General features: G+C 37.3%; 1 protein-coding gene and 1 pseudogene across 1 annotated transcript in view; one reads left to right on the forward strand and one right to left on the reverse strand.

Annotated features, from left to right (window-relative positions):
• The window catches only part of CDKAL1 (CDK5 regulatory subunit associated protein 1 like 1), a 732,119-nt gene that overhangs the window by 128,569 nt on the left and 582,251 nt on the right, over positions 1-21,299 (reverse strand).
• LOC119539985 lies at positions 16,230-16,803 on the forward strand (annotated as a pseudogene).

A 21,299-nucleotide genomic window follows, 5' to 3' on the forward strand; every position in this document is an offset into this window, starting at 1 on the left:
CCTCAAACAATTCTATTTATATATAATATGTCTTGCATAACAGCATACTCAGAAATTATCCCAAGTTCACATAAACAGGAGAAAAGATGCCCACAGAGGGTAGGTTTCTGTGCCAAATGACAGGCCTGACCTTAATAAGTAGGGAGGAAATAGGCAGAATGGGATGGGTCAGTGAAGTCCACCACCATGGCCTTCCTTGGGGGTTGAAATGGTGGTGTTATCCCACCTCCTTCCTAAGGGAGGCCCCGTGCCCATCACCTGAAGCATATTATCAGGGGCCCTAGGTATGCCTCTCCACTCAGCCCTGGGATACTGCTCTCCCATCCTCACCTATCTCTCATCAATTCCCTCTTTCCTCTCCTCCACTCTTCAGAAAGGAAGAGCTAAGAAGGGAGAGGACTTTAACATCTACTTACTGTGTACACTGTATGCTTTCTGCTTTTCCACTGGGGGAGACTCATTAGGATTAAAAAAAAAAAAACCACCAAAAAACCCCCGTTGGTTTAACACACGTACATGTTTAAGAGTATCTTAGAAAATTAAAAGAATACCTTAGAAAAGCTCAATGAACTATCTACAACAATTTTTTTTAATTCAGTTTTATTGAGATATATTCACATACCATACAATCATCTATGGTGTATAATCAATTGTTCAAGCACCATCAGACAGCTGTGCATTCATCACCCCAATCTATTTTTGAACATTTTCCTTAAACCAGAAAGAATCAGAGTAAGAATAAAAAATAAAAGTAAAAAAGAAAACTCAAACCATACCCCCCATCCCACCCTATTTTTCACTTAGTTTTTGTCCCCATTTTCCTACTTATCCATCCATACACTGGATAAAGGGAGTGTGATCCACAGGATTTTCACATTCACACTGTTACCTATTGTAAGTTGCATTGTTATACAATCGTCTTCAAAAGTCAAGGCTACTGGGTTGGACTTTGATAGTTTCAGGTATTTACTTCTAGCTATTTCAATACATTAAAACCTAAAGAGGGTTATCTATATAGTCCATAAGAATGTCCACCAGAGTGACCTCTCTACTCCATTTGAAATCTCTCAGCCACTGAAGCTTTATTTTGTTTCATTTCGCATCCCCCTTTTGATTAAGAAGGTGTTCTCAATTCCATGATGCTGGGTTCAGACTCATCCCCGGGAGCCACATCCTGCATTGGATGGCCAGCATTTGAGCTGCTAACTGAAGAAAGAGGGCATTCAACACCATATATTGACTGGATCCTTTGTTTTTAATTATGTTTCTTGTGCCCACAGCTGTGCCCAATGTCTTCCAGTCCAGATACCTCTCTTTATTTTCCCCTCCTAAGAATAAGCTTCCAGTCTTCTGTTGGAGTGGGGGAGGGCATGCCACTTGGAGGCATGGAGTTGGAGAGTAAAGAGAGGACCCTAACTGCTTCTTAAATAGTTTTTAACAATCTTCCTTATTTTAGTCCCCTCCCTTTCTGCCTCATGCTCCCTTCCAGAGGTGCCAGCCTCTTCCCGGGCCATTTGAGGATTCTGTGGATATAGCAAGTTGGTTCTCAACTTGGTTTTGGCTTTTCCCCACAGCCAGTTGGTATCTAGGTTTCTATGGCTTGGAGAAGTTGGTTGTCACTGTCTATCTGCTTTACAGTTGCCATAACTTGTTTCCTCTCCTCTTCTCTTTATCCTTGTAAGTTAATAATGCCTCAAACAAAAATCTCTACACTGTAATTTTTGTAGGATTTGGGTGAGAATGAAATTAGATCTGTCTTCAATTTTTCTTCGAAACCTGAAGCCAAACTGACTCTTTGAAAAATGGCTAGTACACTTAAAAAAACAAATAGCCCCTTAGTTCACACATAACTATATAGAATTCATGAATTTCTCTTTCAAAATAATCAACCTAAAGAACAAAGTAATGATAATCTAACATGAGTAACTCCTGGAAAAATAAAAAGTGAAGAATTTGGAATAAGGCTAGAAATTGTTTTATTTATTCTTTAATATATATACTAGTGGCATTCCTTTGTTCCAAAGGCTATGGAACAGTAAATAATCCCATAAACCCATAAGATTAATTTCTATCAGCAAAGGGCATTATGAACGTAGCATATTATAACTCTCTTTTGTTTTTCCCAAACACAATTGATTCTGTGTTTTCTGAAGATTGTGTTTAAACAATGACAAAACAGTATGTGTTCTGGTTATGAATAGCAATCAATGGTGTTGAAGTGGTGCTTAGCCTTTTGGCCCAGCTGGCATTTACAGACAGGCTTAATATATAGCCTTGTTATATACACTATCCATTGTAGGGCTGCCACAGATATTAGATGAAATGTCAATGAACTGATACAGTGTCTGCATATAGTAATCACTCAATAAATGTTAGCTCCTATTCTGAACGTACAAGGTCCTTAATTAGCTTTCCAATTAACATAGCCCTATGGTACCTCAATAATATCACTCTGTTAATTAAGCTTATCACGAGCTGATACTTAGGAGATGTCTAGTTATAGTTACAAAGGCATGACCCTTGTAAACTTTCTTCATAAATGACTATATAGTGTATGTCCACAAATTCAAAGAATGATGACTTTCACACTGGCATGTCATATAGCAACATCAGAAAACAACATTAAGCTCCAGTTTTTTAACCATTACTTCAATTCAGATGGAAATTTCAATTTCAATCAGTTGTAATTATGCATTCTCAACATTTCATATGCAAAAAAGAAATCCAGTATCCTCAAATCTCACCTCACAGTGTTAATACTACATTTATTGCACATTGATCTTTCTCACATTTAAACTGACCATCATATTATTTCACTGTATACCTGCTACTGACTGGGTACTATCCTATGCACTTGGGGTACCAAAATGAACAGGTACTTAGAGTCTAGTGGAGAAAATATAAAAAACAAAGCATTACAATCTAATATAATAAATGAAATATAATACAATAAATGCAGTAAGAAAGATGTACCAAGAATGACTGTTTAATTTACTCAAACTGAAAACTGCTCCAAAACTAGGGTTTAAATCAGAATAACTGCTTTTTTTTTTCTTCTTTAAAGACACAACTTATGGTGAGATTTGAAATCCAGTCTTGTTCTCACATCATTTTAAGAATGAGTATCAGATTAGATATTTGTCATAGACTAGGTATCCCTAAGAGCCAGATGTTTTGATCTCAATTTTATTTGGTGAGGAGGACCCGGAGGCAAGGGTCAAGAAAACCTAGGGGTGCTCCTGTATCATTTGCCAAAGTAACAGAAAGTCAACTGACCTTTGCACATGTGCTGACCTGTAACTGCTTAGAAGAAATAAAGACTCTGTCTCTGAAACACTAGAAGCAGTCCACGGCTGTTTGGGTTAAAGGCCAAATATGGAATCAAGATGAGAACAGGGCAATGTCTAATAGTCTGTCTTGATACTGATTAAGTTTAAGCTCATGGTTAATCAGATCTACGTGCAGAAACAAAGATATTCCTGTGCACAAACACAGACAATGCAATCAAACCTTCAAAACAACATCCATTTCAAGTATTCTTACAATGATAATTCTGTCATGCAATGTGAGGTCTTGATTCTAGGCCCTTGGAGTATCTGTAAAATCACTGGCTGGATCAGGGTACATCTTCAGATCTGGTCTAAAGCAAGGACGATTAGTAATAACATATGGCCTCGGCTTCAACAGTACAGTATTCCTGCTTCAGAGCCATTTTGGGAAGCCTGAAACTATTCCCCTTGTTCCAGTTATCTGTCCTCTCTTCATCTTCACTGGTCATTGCCACCGCTGCCATCATCTCTCACTCAAACTATTGCAGTTTAGCTTGTACCTGCCCCTTTCTGATCCATTCTCCACACTCAGAGAGCAAGAACTTTGCAAATGTAAAACTGGATCACATCACACATTCTCTTCCCCTTTTAATACCCTTTAATAGCTTATTACATTGGAATAAAATCCACTTACCTTACCCTGGCTTATAAAGTTAGACAATATCTAACCCTTGTCCCTATCATCTGCATCATTTCCCACAAGTTTCCCCCTTACCCATGATGCTTCAGCCATAATGACTTCTCTGTCTCTCCAACCTCATTCCCTATTTATTTACTGCAGTAACAAAAATACAATAAAATTTCTCATGTCATTCACTCCTAAGCATATGATTCACAGGCACTAATCACATTCACATGCTACCATTACCACCATCCATTACCAAACTGTTCCATCATCCCAAACAGGAACTCGGTACCCAGTATGAATTAACTCCCATCACCCCCCTCCCCACCCCTGGTAACCTGTAATCTACTTTCTAGCTCTATGAATTTGCATGTTCTAGTTATTTTATATAAGAGGACACTGTACTGAAAGTTCTAGCCAGATCAATCAGGCAAGGAAAAGAAATAACAGGAATTCAAAGTAGAAAGTAAAATTAACCCTATTTGCAGGTGATATGATCCTATAATACAAAATCCCAAAAATCTACAGGAAAACTATTAGAGCTAATAAATGACACTATTTAGAAAACTACTGTGTCAACCTAATATATTGGTGTATGGTCTTAGGAATAAGAATGAATTATCTTGGAAATAACAAGATCAACATGCAAAAACCAGTGGTATTTTTATATACCAGCAATGAACAAGCCAAAATGGAAATCAAGAAAATCACATTTATAATAGCAACTAAAAGAATCAAATGTCTAGGAATAAGTTTAACCAAGAATGTATACACGGAAAACCTACAAAACTTTGTTGAAAGAAATTAAAGAAGACCTAAAGAAATGTAAGGACATTCCATCATGGATTGGAAGACTTAATATATTAAGGTGTCAATACTACCCAAAGTGATTTACAGATTCAATGCAATCCCAAACAAAATTCCAAGTAGATTTCTTTGCAGAAATGGAAAAACTAGTCATCACATTCAATTGGAGGGCAATAGCCAAACACTTCTTGAAAAAAAGATAACAAAGTTGGAAGACTCACACTTCCTGGTTTCAAACCTATTAAACAAAGCTACAGTAATGAAAGCAGCAAGATACTGGCACAAGGACAGATACAGACCAAGGGAATAGAATGGAGAGTTTTGACAAGGGTGCCAAGTCCATTCAATAAGTAAAGAATAGTGTCGTCAACAAATGGTGCTAGGAAAACTGGAAATCCACATACAAATGAATGGAAGTAGACCCCTACTTCACATCATATAAAAAAATTAACTCAATATGGATCAAAGACCTAAATCTAAGAACTAAAACTACAAAACTCCTAGAAGAAAACATAGGAAAACATCTTCAGGACCTTGTACTAGGCAATGGATTCTTAGAATTTATACCAAAAACATGAACAACAAAAGAAAAAACAGGTAACTTGGACTTCATCAAAGTTAAAAACTTTTCTGCATTACAGGACATTATCAAGAATGTGAAAAGATAATCTACAGAATTGGAGAAAATATTTGGAAACCATATATCTGATAAGGGTTTAATATCTAAAATATATAAAGAACATCTACCACTAAACAACATAAAGACAACCCAAGTGGAGAACCGGCAAAAGATGTGAACAGACATTTCTCCAAAGAAGATATATAAATGGCCAATAAGTACATGAAAAGATGTTCAACATCATCAACCATAAGGGAAGTGCAATTCAAAACTTCAACAAGATAATACTTCATACCTACAAATGGCTATTATTTAAAAAATGGAAAACAACAAGTGTTGGTGAGGATGTGGAGAAACAGACTCCTGTACATTACTGGTAGAAATACAAAATGGTACAGCTACTACAGAGAACAGTTTAGCGTTTCCTCAAAAAGTGAAACAGAGAATTACCATATGACCCAGCAATCCCACTTTGAGGTATATGCCCAAAAGAACTGAAAGCAGGGACTCGAACCGTTATTTGTACACTAATGTTCATCGTGGCACGATTAACAATAGCCAAAAGATGGAAACAACTCAAGTGAACATCAACAGGTGAATGGATAAACAAAATGTGGTATACACATACAAAGGAACATTATTCAGGAGTAGAAAGTAATGAAGTACCGATGCATGCTATAACATGGATGAACCATGAAGACACCATATTAAGTGAAATAAGCCAGACCCAAGCTCATTCCCATTTGAAGGCCTTAGTGTGAGCCATTTCCTCTGCCCAGAATCCTACTTCCTAGGATCTTCACAAGCTGGCTCCTTATCACTAAGTTATCAACTCCTCAGAGAGTCCGTCATTGATCAATCCAAAGTTTCCACCCAGTCAGGATTTATTATATTAATCCATTTTAATTTGCTATATAGTTCCTCTCACCCTCTGGTATTTTGCTAGTTTGTTTTGTTTATTTGTTGTCTTCCTCACCCTACTAGAATATTAGATCCATGAAAAGAAAGTCCTTGTTTATGTTGCTCGCCACTGCAGTGTCAGGCACACAGTAGCACTGAATAAATATTTGTTGAATGAGTAAAGAATAAAAAAAAAAAAAAAAAAAGATCATTGCTGGGAATTGAATTATGTCCCTTGCAAGACACGTTCAGTTCCTAATCCCCAGTCCTGTACATGTGAACTCATTTTGTAAACAGAATCTTTGAAAATCCTGTTAAGATGAGGCCAAATATTATCAGTTGGGGCCTTTATCCAAAATGACTGGAATCCTTATAAAGAGAGGAAATTTGGACATGAAAGAGACAGGAGGAGACAAATCGCCATGTGAAGGAGGCAGAGATTGAGCTACCAACAGAGCGCTACTGACTTGGGAGAAAGCATGGTCTGCAGATACCCGGATTTTGCACTTTTGCCCTCCAAAACTGTAAGGTAATAAATTCCTGTTGCAACCAGTGGTAATTGTTACGGCAGCTCTGGAAAATTAAGCCCATCGTAAAGGCAGTCTTTCTGATTTCAAGTTTAGAGTAGGCAAAAACCTTAATCCCATGTAAAGAAAATATGAAGGGGCTTTACATTTCATACATTTACATTTCTTAGGGCCGTTTTATCAGAAGTGGAGAGTTCTTGAAGTGTGGTCTACAAAAGAAAACCGAGATGGAAATTTTAGAACATTCATCTCACAATCTACTGACTTGAAGAGAATGCCAATTTCTTTTTTTCGTTTCATTATTTCAAAAATCAAGAGAAGTAAATGCTACAATTACAATTCCCATAAGAACAATATATTGTAATGTTGCATAGTGCATGAGCCAGTATCCAAAATGACAATTCATATAACATTGGTTATATCATATTAATGTTCAAGAATGTTAACACAGTTTTAATTCTAACACAAAAACAGTGTTGTAGAGTCAAGCATTAATGGAAGAAATTGGTAACTAAAAAAGGCAGTTCTTAACTTTTGAACAAGTTATGATCTATAATTGTGTTTTTAGGTTGGATGTTTGTAATCAGGCTGCATTTTTTTTCATTACAAATGATGATTACATTCTGTTAGAACACTTCCCCACCCCACCCCCAATCTAAAACAACAAAAATAACTAATTAATTACTTAACAACATACGTGCAGATTACATGCCTGGTTTCAATTATATTTAACTACCATTTATGAACTGCTTCTATGGGGAAATGAATTCTCCAATTTCAGGTCATAATGCACTAAACTCAGTATGTTCTTTCCCAGATGTCTGCGGGTCCAGATTCTGGAAACGCTACATTTTTTTTTTTTTTTTTTTTTTTGATCTGGTTTTCTCTGTTTTGTTAGGTGTGTATGAATCATATTCACTAAGCAGATGTTAAAATATGTTGTTCCCATTAATGAACCTTTTTCACAAAGTTAGTGCCTTTACCCAGCTCTTTTGGCAATTGGGAGACTGAAGCCCCATTTCAAGTTGCTTTTCATGGTATTAGTTATAACCCATATTTTTTCTTCTCCCTTAGAAGAGTTCTGATAAAAAAAATAGTTGACTCCAGCTCATTCTGTTTGCAATGATGTTTGGCATCCCCTGCTTGGTGTTTGGACAGAGTACCAGGCATATACCTTGCTCACAATTTCATGCAGTTTATGTGAGTGATTATTTTGTTAGTCCCAGATGCTGAAAGGAAAGAGTCTGCAAAACCCATGGAAGGGTAGGTAGACAGAGATTATGGTCAAGTGGAGGAGCATCATTCTAATTTAAAAGCGAGAGAGGCAGTAGGCCACAGAGGTTTAGGATGCCATCCCAATCCAAGCTTGATACATAAACATTTCCTGAAAAATATTTTTTTTTCAGGATAACATCTAGCTCTAGCAAAATAGTTAAGAATTAAGGTTTAGGGACTATGATATTTTTTAACCTTTGTAAATTTCCTCAAAGTTTTTGATCTCTTTTTCTCCTGTTTCCTATTGGATTAGCAAAAAAAAAAAAAAAAAAAAGTCAAAGTGAAAAAGGAGTTTGGACACAGCAAGGAAGAGTTTATACCCTGGATCTTCCCTGAAGCTAGTCTTGAGGAGAAAGAAAATATGGCAGATGGAGACAGTGTGAAAAAGAAAGGGTCTCTGGAGACTGTCAGAAAGGCAAATGGGAACAGGCCAGGGATGAGACTCGATGCCAAAGCCTGACCCTAAACACCCACAGACACCCTTTTTTACAGCCAGAGCAGTGTTGGGTGTCCAACTATAGCTCCCCATTGTTCAGTTCACCCACCTTGGCCCCACCACGGATGAGGCGTCCGGTGAGTAATTTCTCCTCTCGGAGTCTCTGTGAGCACAGACCTCTTCATCTTTAAAGTTACAATGCTAGTTAAAGTATTGTACCATTAGATGAGTTAAAATTTTGGCTCTAAATTTTTATACATTTAAAAGAGAAACTGAGGATTCTGTATTTTAATTAAGTTAGGCAGTAATTTTCTCTTTCCGCTACCACTCTACTGTATTATAGACTGGTTAGGAAGCAGACTATGGAGTCAGAAGGCTGGTTTGTGAGTCCTAACTCCACCACCAGCTGTGTGACTTGACGGAAATTACTTATTCTCTCTGTGCCACAGTTTCCTCCATGTAAAATAGGGATAAGAAGAGTCATTACCCATAAGGTTGTGATGAAGATTAAATGGATCAATATATGTAAAGCAACAAAACAGCGCCTGATAATGGTGAGCACTATGCAGGGTACAAGCTACCAGCATCACCTACTGTATATGTCACAGGGACTCTTACTTCAAAGTCTCTCATGTTCACTCCTGTCTGCCTGCTCTGATGTTCTCCACCAAAGTTCAGATCTCTTTGACCTCATAGCAACACCATTTCATTACTTTTTAAGATTCCTGCCTGTGGCCTTTCTCCAATCTGATGCAGCCTGCATATTGTTACTAATTTCATCTTTCTACAAAATTAATTAGATCGTGTCACTCCTCTGCTCAAAAACATAAACAGTGAATGCTGCTTACCGAAAACAGATAATGCACTTCTAACGTCTCGGCTTGGGATCATTATCTAGGAACATTCCCCAGGACCAATGAGATTGTAATCCTGGGTGTGACTATAGACTCAAAATTCCTTGGACCAGCCCTTAACCTTCCAAAAGAGCTTTCCAACTATTCACTACAAACCCTGCTGCTGGGGACTGAATCATGTTCCCCATAAAATGCACGCTCAGCATTTTACATTTCATTACAACCCATCTGTAAATAGGACCTGTGAAGGTGTTATTGGTGAAGGTGTGCCCAAGCTGAATGAGGGTGGGCCTTAATCCAAATTGGCTGAAGACCCTATAAGTATAAAGGACACAGAGAAGAAGCTACAGAGAGCAGTCAGGAGCTGGAAGTCAATGGAACCCAGAAGAGAAAGGGGAAGATGCCATCATGTGCAATAACATGTGAAGAGAAAGCCAAGGAACCCCAGAGACTGCCGGCAAGCCAGAACACATCCACCCAGGGAGGAAGCAATTCTTCTGGCCTCTGAAACCCTGAGCCAATAAATTCCTGTTGTTAGGCCAAACCTATTGTATGGTATTTGTTTTAGTAACCAGAAAACAAAAACACACTTGCCCTTCAGAAGAGAAGAACTAAACTTCTAGAAACAGCTTGTAGCTCTCACATAAAGGTTCAGTTTACATGCTACATCTTTGCTGACAATGACTGTGATTATCCCACTCAATGTGCCCAGGTTTTAAATAGGCCTTTGTATCACTCTAATAGCACTCAAGACACACTGCCTTTTATTGTAGCCATTTGCATCCTACTATCTCTTCCATTCTGGATTATGGTCTACCTGAGAGTAAGAAGCAAGAACCCTTCAGTCATCTGGATTTGTGGTGAAGCACCCAGCCCAGTCCTCTGCATACAGGAGAAGTTCATTCAATAGGTAAACTAAAGAATGAATCACCTGGTAGATATTTTAATGGTAGTTTTAACTGTAATTTCTACAATAGATGCAGTTCTGATGACTGAAGTGATCAACAGGCTTTAGTTACTCCCTCAGACATGTTTTTGGTCATTAAGGTCAATGTGACTGCCATGTTCCAGTCCACTGGTGAGAAGTGCCAGCAGAAAGTCTTCTCTCAGTCTGCCCCTGCATAATGCTGGCTGCTAATAGAAGATAAAATCAAATTACACTATTTTACAATGCTCTTTAAGTCCTTTAATAGGATAGGATTTAGGGTACCCGACAAGGTATCAATTTTAAACCCTTGGAGAACAAACTGATTTTCATTTTAATAGCATTTGGCTGATTCTGGCTTAACTTGGCAAGAAGAATGAAGAGGGTTGCTTCCTGGGGACCTCTGGGCTCCGGGGGGTTCTCTGCTAAGCCTTAAGATCAAGCTAGTTGGGAAGAGATCCATCAATTACTGCTTCGCATTAACTTTGTAAAGGGCCCTGGGGATATCAATCATATGTTTTCGTGCTTGCTTCCAGAAACAACTGTAACAGAGGTAGGGAATTTTTCCTCTACCTCTTCATATTTGTTTGAACTGGAATAACAAGTTCAAAGCACCCAGAAAATAGTTTGAGAGGATACTTTGTCATTTCACAGGTAACAAAGGTTGAGAGGAAAGGCAGTAAAGGAATATAGGACTTGTGGAAAGTATTTCTGAGTCCAATAGTTTGCCTTTGACACTAAGTAATATCCAGATAGATTTAGTAAATCAGTACCACACTATTTTGAGGAGAAATATTTCATTTATGACCTATGAATTCCCTCTAAAAATTAAAGATTTATCACCAATGAATTTATCAAGGTCCTCTCAACCCACACATGTTTTTGATCTGCATAATTATTGAGGTTAAAAGTTCTATGTGTATTACCTGATGTGTAAATAAATAGGCACTTTAATGAAATAGGCTTCTGCCTTTTATACCTTAGTTTCCTTTCTCTCATCCCACACACCCCAATTTAAAGTACCTTATTTAAAAGTATACAGTCCAAGGATTAAAAACTGTTAGAAACAAATCCAAGATTTAAAATAGATTAACTCTAAGAAATGAAAAATCTTTTAGACTACATAATTTTGGCAGTTCAGTCATCATAAAATTGAAAGTGTCAACTAAAAGACTACGATTTTTGAGTTTTCAAATCCTTCTCTTTTTTTACTTACTGCTATGATCCCATTAAACAGCTGGGATTAAAAATTCTTATGCCAATCCCACTTCTAGGTATACACCTTGAAGGAATTGACAGCACGGACTCAAACAGAATATTGCACACAGATGTTCATAGTGGTGTTATTCATAATTGCCAAAGAATGGGAGCAATCCAAGCGTCCATCAACAAATGAATGGATAAACAAAATGTGGTATATACAGACAATGGAATATTATGCAGCCACGAAAATGAACAAAGTTCTGATACATGTGACAACACGGAATCTTAAAGACATCATGCTGAATAAAATAAGCCAGATGCAAAAGGACAAATATTGTATGATGTCACTGATATGAAACAATTAGAATAAGCAAATTTATAGAGTCAGAAACTAGAATATAGGTTACCAGGGGCTGGGGGGGGGAGGTAGAAATGGGGAGTTAAAGCTTAATAGGTAAAGAATTTCTGTTGGGGGTGATGGAAAAATTTTGGTAATGGAGAGTGGGGACGGCAGCACAACATTGTGAATGTAATTAACACTACCAAAGTATATATCTGAATGTGGTTAAAGGGAGGAAATTTTAGGTTGTATATTTGTTACTAAAATAAAAATTTATAAAAATTAAAAATTATAAAAATTAAATACACACTCTTTTAAAAAAAAAAAAAGGTCTTATGCCAAAAATCATTAACTATACAATGGAGAAAACAGAAGACATTTGAAACAATTGATCAAAATCAACATCACCAATATGGGGCAAAAGGATATCATGTGTCTCTCTACATGTGATATTCCAAAAAGGACATAACATCACTTACTGAGTATGACAGCCCAAAACATATAACCTGAGTCTGATTGTGAGGAAACCATCAAACCAAAACTGAGGAACATTCCAATTAAAAAAAAAAAAAGAAGTCAACATCACCAAAGACAAGATAGGCAAGTACCTGTTCTAGATTAAAGGAGACTAAAGAGATGTGGCAACTGAATGCAAGACATCCTCCTGGACTGACTCCTGTAGTGGAAAATGATTGCTATAAAGGACATTGTTGAAACTCTTGAAAAAATTGGAATAAGAACTGTAGATTAGATATGTGTTGTATCAATGTTAAATTTTCTGAATTTGATAACAACACTGTGGTTATATAATATCCTTGTTCTTAAGAAATACACACTAAATATTAAAATGTAAAGGGGCATGATTTCTGCAACCTACTCTGAATTTGTTCAGGGTAAAAATGTCTATGTTTATCTCTCGTATCTACCTATCTATACACAGATCAAGCAAATATAGCAAACTGTTAAAAACTGATGAATCTTGGTAAAGGGTAAAGACCCGGAGGTCTTTGTATTATTCTTACAACTTTTCTGTAAGTTTGAAATCATTTTTAAGAAGTTTGAAATATTTCTAGGGTCTATAAATATAAAATTACTGCTGTAATAGAAAAACAACCTTGAAAACCAAGTCTTTTTTTTTTTGGTCAAAAGTTTCTAAAAGTATATTTCTTTTCTGAAATGAGTATTTTTTTTTTCTGCTTATAAACAGCACGGAACATTAAGTCAGAAAGAATAGAGCCTAACTTTCAGGATTTTCACTTAATAGTTATGGAAACTTGGGCAAGTTTACTAACTTCTTTGAGCCTCAGCTAAATCATCTGTAAAATAAAAATAATACCAGTTGCCTAAAAGTATTGTTGGAAAAATAATACAGACTATGTTTGCATCTGGCATATATTAACATTCAAACTACGTAAGTTGTCTTTTCCCTGCTCTTCTGCTTCTAAGTATATATACCAGTTCCATAAAGGTATTCTATTTTTCTCTAGCAAAAATAAAAGATTGTGAAATTCATCTTAAATTTTAGATTTCAGATGGAACATAATTAGATTATATTTTTATCCATCTGAATGTTTTATCTGCTGATGCTTAAGGTATTAGTACAATTAATTATGAAATAAATATGGTTCCAAGGGGTAAGTGTTAGAGCAGAGTTTCATGTTAGATTACCAAATATATTCTGTTGACTAAATACACATTTAATATTTGCTCTAATATTTGGAGCTACACGTTTATAAGTTATTTGGAAGGTTATAAATATGGATTTATTAATGAACCCATGGTTATTACAGAAAAAATAATGTAAGATCAAAAAATAAGATAGATCATTATAAGGTTCTTTATCTTTAGAAGTTACTCCAAAGAGTCTACTCACTTCTATAGTAGTTATTAAGGTAATAAAAAGTGAGTTCAAATTGATCATTACAATTTTAATAAATCAAGTTCATATTAGAGGCATAAAAGAAGTATGTAGATCCCTGCAACTTTTTTGAAACTTGTATAACAAAAGGCATGTATTCAACAATGGAAAAAAGTTAGAAATATAATAAAGATGACTTTTCAAAGGATACAACTTGTGTTTTCTTTATTTAATATAAATTTACTAAGTCTCTCTCTACTCTGATACCCATTACCATTCAGCATCTGAGAGATAAACTTAGAACCACATTATCTTCTTACTGTTTTGGTAACTGCAAATTCATAAAAGATGCAGAATGAAATGCCCCAATGAAAGCAAAATTAAACAATCATAAGTGTATTGTTTCTACAAGTTTTTTTTTTTTAAATGTTCTAGAAGCTCATTAAAAGGTACAAGTAAAGATTATGATCACTGAAAGTAAAACTCTTCATTATTCTAAAGTTGGATCATTCGAGCAAACCTGAAATTCCAAGATTCCCAAGTCCAAACATGGATTCCAGAAAGAACATGAGCTTTTCTTGTAATGTCTTGCAATGAACAGAACAGTCATATGAAAGGTCTTCTAGTATTAACAAAAATCTGATTTTCCTTTGGTCTAATCTTTGCCATTCTGAACAAAAACTAATCCCACAAAAGCACGGCTCCATGCTGGAGTTACAGTCCACCCCTATATACACGTCTTGTGCAGTGGGTCTGACTACATAGAGATGATTTACCTGACACATCAGAACTTAAATAAAGTTAGACAGGGCCCTGTGGCAGACAGACAAGAGGTCAGATCCCCAGGGCAGAGAAGGTAGGGGGAGCAGTGAGTGTATTGAGAAAAGTTTGAGATTCTGAAAGAACGGTTCAGGCTGAAGGGAATCAAGAGCATGGTCTTTAAAAAAATTGCTTGCAGCAGTACAAATTTAACAGAGGTCTCAATGTCAACCATGGACTATAGTTTAGTACAATTATAATAATATTCTTTCATCAGTTGGAACAAATGTACCACCCTAACACAAGGTGTTAATGAGAGGGGAGTATATGGGAACTCTGTATTTTCTGCATGATTTTTCTATAAACCTACAACTTCTCTAAAAAATATAATACAATAAAATAATAATAATAATAATAATAATAATAATAATAATAATAATAATAATAATAAAGGTCCCCCTGGGGACACTTCTCTCCTGTGGTGTTTCATGTGCTGCTTGCGGCAGGTTCTGGGTGGAGAGGCACAGCATCAGCCCACACTCACATCCACTGTCTATACCCCTGGAGAGCACTTGCTTCTTAGAGAAAGCACTGATCTTCTTTCATGAGATCTTGTCAAGACAGTCTGATTCTATTCACCTTTGCTGAATCCTTTAATATGTCAGGATATATAGAGCCAACTAAAGGGCTTGATATACTGGCAAGACCAAGGTATTATCAACAGTGGCAAAATTCCCACTACGCAGCCATTGCTTAAACAATAATTCTTGTTATTTCCACATTCTTCATATCTCCAAACATTGTCAACCCCTTTTCCTTTAATCTTCTTGCATGAGAGTGGGTTATAAGGGAAGTGCTAAGTTTAAGAAGGATTAAAACCAAACAAAAGAATGAGCCAACTAGAACTCCAGCATCTTCAAATGTTCCCAAATCCAGATAGTTTTCTACAGATTCAAATGCACAAGCAGAGTTTGATAAGCTTATCCTACGGTTCTTAGAAAAACAAAAACACCAAGTATGATAAAAAAGGAGGCAGCAAAGAAAAAGTCAATTGCCTAGTACAAACAGCTTGGGAAGAGATAAAATCAAGTGGGAGGAGGGCTGGTGAGCAGACACAGAAGGGGTCTGCAGGAGTTGGGCATATCTCTCAGAGTGGAAGAGGTCCAGGCCTGGTCCAGAGAGCAATCTCATGACTGCTAGGAAACATAACAACAGTACCAGCACCACCAGCAGCTAAAGGCGGAAACAATTTGTATTGCCCTAAATTTTAGGCAATGTTCAAGGGTACTTATAAAATGTACTAGCCTACGAATATTTGATCTGTGAGCTTGGAACAATCAACAGCCAATGAGGTGACCTTGTCTTACATGAGTTGATATTCTCCATAGAACACAGAACATGCAGATAAACCTAGGACTTAGCCCAAAAGGAGTCCAGAAGAAAACCTGTTCATTGAAGGTCTTAAGAACAAGTCATCAAGATTCCTTAAATCCACCCATTAGTCTCCAAACCCATCTCTCGCACAGCCTCCTAATTGGGGTTTCCAAGTACTTTATTCTCTCCCACTTCATTGTCCACACTGTATCCAAAAGGCCTTTCAAAAATAAATACATGCTGGGCTTTGGCTGCCAGAGTGCTGAGGACTAGGCAACGTGGACAGCGGCCCCAGAACCCCGCACCTGCTGCACCCTGAGCCGACAGTGCCCTGTGCCTGCAGCTCCTTGCCTCACCACCTGGTCGCCGCCACCGCTGCAGCCCAGAAAGCCACCCAGATGCAGACCATCAAGTGTGAGGTGGTAGGAAATGGAGCTGTAGGTAAAATCTGCCTAATCATCAGTTACACAACCAATGCATTTCCTGAAGAATATATTCCCACTGTCTTTGACAACTATTTTGCCAATGTTACGGTAGACGGAAAACTGGTGAATCTGGGCATATGGGATACAGCTGGACAAGAAGACTGATCGATTACGCCCCCTCTCCTATCCGCAAACAGATGTATTCTTAATTTGCTTTTCCCTTGCGAGTCCTGCATCATTTGAAAATGTTGGTGCAATGTGGTATCCTGAGGTGCAACACCATTGTCCCAACACGCACATCATTCTAGTGGGAACTAAACTTGATCTTAGGGATGATAAAGACACGACTGAGAAACTGAAGGAGAAGCTGACTCCTGTCACCTATCCCCAGGGTTTAGTCATGGTGCAGGAGACCCATGCTGTAAAATACCTGGAGTGCTGGGCTCTCACACAGCAGGGCCTCAAGACAGTGTTAGATGAAGCTATCAGAGCAGTCCTCCGCCCACCCCCTGTCAAGAAGAGGAAGAGAAAATGCCTGCTGCTGTAAACGTCAGAGCCTCTTGTTCTTTACTCTGTCTCACTTGGAACCTTTGTACGCTTTGCTCAGAAATGGTGGGGCCTTCACACTCAATGCCAAGTTTTTGTTTACAGATTAGTTTTTCCCTTAGACCACTTTGAACCAACCAGTAATTTCAAGGTTTTGTTCGTTTAAAGCGTAAGAGTTCAAGCTTTCAGGTTTTATTAAAATTTATCCCTAAATATCAAGTCTCCTTAAAGCTTTGTTTTTCAAAAGCCCCTATTCTTGCTCAGATTAAGAGTTGCCAAAATACCCTTTGAACTAAACTGCATTGTTGTGTTACAAGCACTAAGCACTCAACTGTTTTAAAGACCTTTGTCTTCAGGAAGGACCCAGCTTCTGATGTTAGGAAATGCAGACACTTTCTAACTAGTTTCCAGGTATGTAAAGCCTGGAAGCGCAGCCTCCTCAACGAAATGTTGCCATTTAATGCATTCGATAATTCATCGATCCATGTTCATTACATAACATTGTACTGTACATCTTAATGGAATGAGTATAATGACAACTTTCTGGATCAATCTCTTTTTGATTTCACAGTGAAATTATTTTTTAAGTTAGTTTATTAGTTTTTGCTGAGATTTTGAACAGAAATCCGATTCGTGTGTTTCCTCTAATGAAGTGGAGAGGGTACTGGGTTGGAGTGTGGCAGCTCTTGATGTGATCAAAGGATGAAGACAGTATTTTGACAAAATATGAAGTAGAGATTAATTTAGATTACATTGTACACAGAATAAATAAACTGAATAAAAGTGTCACAGATACAATTTTTAAAAGGTTAATTTCTGTCAAATGCAGTAGATGAAGAAAGGTTGGTATTATCAGTAAGTGTTTTTCTTAAGCATTTTCTTTCTCCTGCACCTGCCATCCCTCCCAAAACTGGGCATTTAATTGCTCTTTGAACTGGTCATTCCCACAGAGCAATATGTCTCCTTGTACTATCCTTCTGATATTGTATAAGAAATTTGTCGTTCTGTAGATTAGTAAAAGTGCATTCCCCCTATTTCATGTTACTTTATTCAAAGCTAAAAAATGCTTTCCTTCATAACTAGGTGTAAAAATCATGTGTTAACAACTTTACAGTTTTTAAAATATCTTAGATATTCTTGAACTCTGACCCCCTCTTAACATCACTGTCTTGCCAGCTGACCAAAACTAACTAGACTAATATGACCCTCCCCTTTACCTTACCTTCATGGACACACACTTCCTCTGTTGCTTTTCCTAAGAACATTCCTTAGGGTCTGTGAGGCTCTGTAACAGACTAGTGATGACAATGTTCTGTACATCCTACACACTGGCAGGAATACAATGTTGGACCTTTCAATCACTAGAACAAATTTTTTTTAATTGACAGTTGCAGAATTGTGGACTGTTTTTACATTGGTCTTTTGCTAATGCAATTAGCAGTATGTTTTGCATGTAAGACTTAATAAATCCTTGAATCATAAAAAATAAAAATAAGAAACACATGACCACTATTATTCAATAACTCCCTACCATCCACAGAACAGTCTAAATGAAAGCTATTTAACATGGCTTATAAGGCTAGCTTAATCTAAACCTTGCCTGTATCTCCTAACTCACTTAATGACAATAACCTATGCTGCAGGTTGCCCTCCACCCACCAAAAAAAAGAACAAAACAAAAACAAAATACCTACAACACATTTTACTGCTCCAAAATTATGAATTTTATGCTCACTAAATATTCCATGTTTTCTTTACTCCCATGTCTCTTCACACATGGTTCTCCCTTTTCCACAGAACACTCTTCTGTTCTCATAGCAAACAGCCTCTCAGCCTTTGGGACGCAATTTTATAACATTTGTTAATTCAACACATACATGAATTCCTGCTACAAGCCAGGTATTGTGCTAGGTACACATGGATAGGAAGACTGGCTCCCCAACTTCTCAAAACTTAGAAATACACATGCAATGATCATACATTGTGCTAAGGGATGGACAGAAATAAGCAGAGAATCTTATGGGAACACAGAGCAAGGAGGAGACAATCTGGCTGGGGTGATCTGGGAAGGCAGAGAGGCCCTGATGAGTGCAGAGGAGCCAAGTTTTCCCTTCCTCCCACCCCCATCCCCACCATATGGGAGGATGACCAGGAATGCAAGGCACAGGTATGAACACAGAGGTGTGTTGGAAATGACAAGCAGTTAGGTACCGTGGGAGCGTAAAGTGTGCTGGAAGGCGCGGCAACAGATAAGCATGGAGAGGTATGCATGGGCTTCTCCGTGTGATCTTAGATGAGTTAATTACCCTGAACCTCAGTTTCCTCCTCTGCAAAACGCAGATAATGACAATGCTTACTTCAGAGATTTGTTGTGAGAATGAAATAAGATAATACATGTAGAGTGCTTAGAAAATGTTGTCATATGCTGATTGCTAAATACATGTTAGCTTTTACTGTTACTTTTGTTACATAAGTATTATTATTAGGCCCAAAGACAACAGTGCCTGCTAGGCGGCATATAGTACAAGTTTTCACAATCTTTAAAAATCATACCATCTAGTGGCAAAGCAAATCCTACATAGCATAAAAGGCCGAAAGACCAAGTAATTTAGTACTCTCAAAAGGCCAGACAATGCTTCAGATCAAAATATCCAGTAATTAGTGTATTTGTTTCCAATCGCTGCAGTAACACATTACCACAAACTTAAAACAACACAAATTTATTATCTTACAGTTCTGGAAGTCAGAGGTTTTACAGGCCAAAATCAAGGTGTCAGCAGGGCTGCATTCCTTCTAGAGGCTCTAGGCAAGAATCTGTTCCTTGCCTTTTCCAGTTTCTAGAGGCCACCTGCATTCCTTGGTTTGTGGCCCCTTCCTCCATTTTCAAAGTGTATTACTCCAAACTCTGCTTCCATCCTCACATCTTCTCTAACTTTGACTCTCCTGCCTTCCTCTTATAAGGCCCCTTATGATTACATTGGGATCACCTGAATAATCCAGGATAATCTCCCCATCTCAAAAGTCTCAAGTTAATCACATCTGCAAAGGCCTTTCTGCCACATAAGGTGACATTTTCATAGGTTTCAGGGATTAGGACACGGACATCTTTGGAGGACCATTATTCTACCTACCACAGTTTGACCTCATTGTTTCCATTATGAATACCAATAAACAACTAATTTAATAATTATGTTTTAATGTTTCTAATTCATATTTAAGAAAACAGTAAGTCAATCAATTGATTATATAAACAAAAAGCCATCAGATTCATAACAAAGTAGAAGGTGACAGAATGGGAGATGGGGACAACATATTTAGAAAAAGAGGAAAGCTCCCACACCTTTCTGCAAATTACTTTGAAAGGTGACCTTAAAATCATATGTTAGAAAATCAAAGAAAATCAAAGATTATTAAGAGTTTCAAGGAGCCTTAGAGATCATAAGGCTCAATTCTCCATTTGTTAAATAAATACCATCTGTATAAAACCTCATATAAGGTAAAAGATTTCCGACCATCTCTCTGGACTATAATCTAGCTCATATTTCCCTACAGAGTTTTCATGAAAGACAATGTCAAATTATCTGTTGAAATCTAGATACAATCAAATTTTGGTCAGGCAAAAAACCCTATCAATGTGGGAAACAAAAATAAGAATGATATGCTCAGAAAAGAGGAATTTAAAAGACCTACTAGAAGGGATGAAATATGATTAACTGCATAAGAATCCCAAGATACCCTGTGATGGTTGGGTTCATGTGTCACCTTGGTCAGGTGATGGTGCCCAGTTGTCTGGTCAAGCAAGCAGTGGCCTAACCTTTACTGCAAGGACATTTCCTGGCTAGTTGATAAACTGGAAGGCTGGTTTATTAAATTATCAGTCTGAGGCTGATTAAAACTACCATTAACTAAGGGAGTGTCTTCTGCAATGAAAGAATCCAATTAGTTGGTTTAATCCAATCAGTTGAATACTTTTAAGGGAGAAGAGAGGACTTTCACTTCTTCTCCAATCAGCCACCTGAACTCTATGAAGACCTTGTCTGGAGTTGCCAGCTCGCGGCCTGCCCTGCGGTTTTGGACTTGTACATCCTGCTCTACAGAATTTGGACTCATGCATCCCCACAGTTGCGTGAAACACTTTTATAAAATCTCATATTTACAGATATCTCCTGCTGATTCTCTTTCCCTAGAGAACCCTGACTAATACACATCCATTCTAAAAATACAGGTCAAAATGGAAAGGTTCTTGTGAAAGGGGCTTCCCTACAGGTATGCTTGGGAATCAATTTAGGATAAAATGTACTTAATAAACTCTTGCAAATATTTTATTCCTGTCCCTCAAAGAAAAAAAGTTTAATTTGAAAATCTGAGACTGTGCAAATAATGTAATGATATTATCAAGTGCATTAAAAGTGTCAGGGTTGCTTCCATTAAGGCATCTCGATGCTTTGTAAAATACCAAGTTGCTGAACTTCAGGATCATATTCAGAAACATAAAAG

This window comes from Choloepus didactylus, chromosome 7 (assembly GCF_015220235.1).
Source record: "Choloepus didactylus isolate mChoDid1 chromosome 7, mChoDid1.pri, whole genome shotgun sequence".
Taxonomy (NCBI): Eukaryota; Metazoa; Chordata; class Mammalia; order Pilosa; family Megalonychidae; genus Choloepus; species Choloepus didactylus.